Below are 4,193 nucleotides of genomic sequence, written 5' to 3' on the forward strand. Positions count from 1 at the left end.
CAGAATTTCAAGGTTCTAATGGCAAGCTCTACAAGGGAAACAATCACAAAGAGTTTTACAGCTTCAACTTAAAAAAAAAAAAAATTAATAACAAATATTGATTTAGATAATGATTCACCGGAACAGTTTGCTTTTGATAAAGATCACTTCACTTTATATTGCTACCGCACAGTGTACTTCGTAACTTCTACTTTGCCAATTGTCCTTTTCCATCATGGAAAGGAAAATGCATTGACATGATATGGTGGAAGAAATTTTCAATTTATTAAACACATGGGAGTTTTCTCATTTTTAAATCCTTTCGCACCTATTGACAAGAAGAAAATGATGGACAAGAGAGATTGAGAGGGAGAAAGTAATAGCAAGAGTAAATAAAATGAGGGTGCACCAGCATCTCAATTGTAATGTTGGGATTGGCAAATAATTAAGCTACAATGCTTTAAAAAAGAAGCAAAAGGATCATTGCTCAACGAAGCTACATATTGTTGTACTTTTCTTTGTTCTAGGATAAGTGTTGGCACCCCACCCCAGTGCATCCACTGTTCAGTCAAGTACAGTTCAGAAACAAAAAATTCATTCATGAATGAAATTTAAGAGAAAACGAATATTATGTTGTGGGAGTGAAGAAAGTGACAGGAATACATGCTGTATTTTCTAGTTTTCTTTTCTTTAACAGTAATTCACAACCCCAGCATTATGAAGCAAAATTCGATGATATTTCTCTTTGACAGATGGCCGCTCTCCCTGAATAATGAGTCTGTATTCCTCGCAACTCCTCTACTCTGTCATAAGAAATCAAAATCTCAGAATAGGAAAAGTAATTCTATGAGGCAATATCTGATCGTTTGTGAATTGAAACAATACATTACAAGGAGTACTCTCAGCTTTAAAAGGATATGATGACCCAAATGACATTCGACAATTAGATTTGGAGTGCATACGCTACCTGCATCAGCATGTCTAGGTCAAAGCTAAAACCATTTTAGCAGTTTTCACACAATGATGAAGACGATGCCAGTCCAACAACTGCCCAATACTACAAATCCTATTTAAAACTTTTCAATGCTGAAAGACTTTAACAACTCCCATAATTAGGATAATTGCTAGTCCCAATCATTCATGAAAACAGATGTTTACATTGTACTTGAGTAGTTTCAGAAGGTATAACATGCAACACAATACTTTACTTTGAAATATTCTATAGATGCCCAAACAATCACAATTAATAAAGCTCTGTATTTGTAGAGTGCTCTTTGCTGCAAGAGGATATGTGATGGACCAAATGACATTCAACAATTAGATTTGAAAACAAAAAAATAAATAAAAAATAAATAAAAAGAAGCGCGAACGCTACCCAAATCAACATGTTAAGGCAATACTTCAAACCGTTTCAGCATTTAGAACATATTCCCAGAAAAGTTAGATGGATAACATCAACCCTTCTTAGGACAAATTTGGATCAAGAATGACACAAAAAATCATAGAGGGTATTTGTGCATCTTAATCATATACATATATCACAAACTCTACTAAAACGATTTTAACATAATCAGAAACCAATGTTCAATAGCTCAAATTACTCTCCATCTTTGGCGTAACAAAGTTCAAGTCACCAACAACAAAACAGGTCAAACTTTTGATATTGTATGGCACTTTCAGTTAAATATGCATACTACATAGAGAAACTCACCAAATTTTGTACTCACAGTGATATTTTAGGTACCATATAATTGGTTTATGTCTAGTTGAATTCAAGCGCAGAATCCCAGCCATTTTTCTTGGACAGAAACTAAACCGCAACATATTTCCCAATAGTAGAGGAGCTGACTCGTCTGAAACTATCAAACAACATTGATTAGATTAAACTTATGATTATCACAATGTCATAATTTCTAACATTTGATGAAGTTAAAAACAATACCAGCTAGAATGAAGCCTATGAACTCTGAAATGTCACTGTCCCTTACCTAGATAGATTAGATTAGACTGACAGTGTTGAACACTACTAACAATACACGATTCGAGTAGTGTTGGTTAATTGAAACAATACACTGAATGATCTGTGCTTTCATAGGATTTGCAATGTCACAAGATGACATTAGACAATTAGATTTGATTGCCCGGACGACAACCCCAAATCAGCATGCCAAGTCCAGAGCGACAATCCAATTAGCACTTACAACATATAGATAGATAGTGAAGACACATACATTCATCATATCAAGAGTTAATCAGAAATTTCTGAAGCTACCAAAGTGATAGAAGATAGGTGCAAAGACCATCAAGAGAAGTTGTACATCTCAATCATTTCAATAATTCAATTTTCATAATTGAAAAGTTAAAAATTATGCCACGTAAATTTTACCTTACTTACTATGACATGTCTCTCGCTAGGATAGATAAGATTAGACAAATAGTGTTGACACCACAAACAATGCACCATTATTGTTGATGAACTGAACAATCTGTGCTATCAGAGGATTTGCTATGGCTGATTAGACAAATGGACTTGAGTGCGCGTACGCAACCCCACTTCCACATGCCAAGACCATAGCTGTAATCCTAGAGGCACTTCACAAATAGGTATGGAAGACACTTGAATATTGTCAAGTCTTTACCACAAATATCGCTAACTACAAAAATGATTGAAGACGAACACAAAGACCACCTAGAGTAGTTGTGCGTCTCAATCATTTATTACACTTAAGTGTCACTTCTAACCTGAAGTTCAAAACTGTTTACACTATTTTAAAGAAAACCTTCAGAAATTTATACTCACAGCAACTTATGTCATTAAACATATGTGACTTGCAAAAAATACATTGACTGATCTGTGCTCTCAGAGGATTTGCAGAGGCACAATCTGACATTAGACAATAAGAAATGAGTGCGAGACCGCAGCCCCAAATCCACATGCCTCATGCCACGTCCAAAGCTACATCTCCATCAGCACTTGAAAGGGAAAGGATAGAAAAGATACATGACATTTCACAGCCTATGCCCCGATAAACAGTTGATACAGAAATCATTTAAAAATGAGTTACCAAGACCACCATACAGGGTAGTGGCACACATGATTAAATTTTATTCTAACATTTATTGACAGTTAAACTCTAAAACAGCAATTTAAATAAAAATGCCTGGTGGATGTACTCACAAACACAATAAACGCTCACAAGAGCCGAAGAAGTGATCTGAAAAAATACAAAAACAGACATGGAATTATTTTCAACATGGAAGCAGTCACCATTTCATGCTTAATTTCGTTAGTATTTTGAGTATTTAAATGTTGAAAATGATACCAGGTAAATTTTACCTTACTTACTATGATATGTTCCTTGCTAGAATAAATAAGATTAGACAAATAGTGTTGATACCACAAACAATGCACTGTTATCGTTGATGAACTGAATAATCTGTGCTAACAGAGGATTTGCTATGGTCAATAAGACAATTGGACTTGAGTGCGCGTACGCAACCCCACTTCCACATGCCAAGACCATAGCTGTAATCCTAAGCACTGAACGGATAGATATGGAAGACACTTGAATATTGTCAAGCCTTCATCACAAATATCGCTTTCAACAAAAATGATTGAAGACTAATACAAAGACCACATAGGATAGTTGTGCATCTCCATCATTTCTATCTTTCATTTTCCATAATTGAAATAAAATGCGACTTGAAGTTAAAAATACAATTCTACTCTTGTTGAGAAACTGCCTGAAGTTAGTACTCACATAACAACTAGGTGGCTAGGCATCTCACTGGATCTGAAAAAATGAAAAGGTACAATTACTTTACACTTCTGAACAGTAATTTTTTGTTTTACAGAAACCAAAATTTGACTTAACCTTATAATCTACCATTTACAGCTGAAAGGAGTTCATTAAGATCACTTATCGTATGATTTATACCCGGCCCTGCAAATATTGTAATACATTAGTGAAGATTTCACATATTGTTGCTCTAACTATTCTGTTCTTGTTATGTTCCTGAGGTGGACAAAGCGAGTCTAGCAAACAGTGGGATTCATGCAATGATCTCTCAGCCAGAGCTTGCTTCCCTGTTATATAAAACAGTCAAGCAAAAAAGATTGATAAATAGGAAGGGTTTAAATAGCATCCTGTAACCCAATAAAACTTGGAACAATATGTGAACCCAAGTTAAACAACATTAAAACTGAGCTTAAA

General features: G+C 34.8%; 1 long non-coding RNA gene across 2 annotated transcripts; it reads right to left on the reverse strand.

The window, feature by feature from the left end:
* LOC127750168 (uncharacterized) lies at positions 1–4,187 on the reverse strand. 2 transcript variants are annotated; one of them, XR_008011552.1, is made up of 3 exons: positions 3,855–4,187; positions 119–3,773; positions 1–28 (listed from the first exon to the last, which is right to left on the reverse strand). It is a non-coding gene; the product is annotated as an uncharacterized LOC127750168 (long non-coding RNA). The 2 variants fall into 2 exon arrangements; XR_008011553.1 differs by lacking the exon at positions 1–28 and having other exon boundaries at positions 640–3,773; positions 3,867–4,187.
* Between the last annotated feature and the right edge of the window lie 6 nt (positions 4,188–4,193).

Source organism: Frankliniella occidentalis, unplaced genomic scaffold (genome assembly GCF_000697945.3).
Source record: "Frankliniella occidentalis isolate FOCC.00 unplaced genomic scaffold, Focc_3.1 Scaffold6, whole genome shotgun sequence".
NCBI lineage: Eukaryota > Metazoa > Arthropoda > Insecta > Thysanoptera > Thripidae > Frankliniella > Frankliniella occidentalis.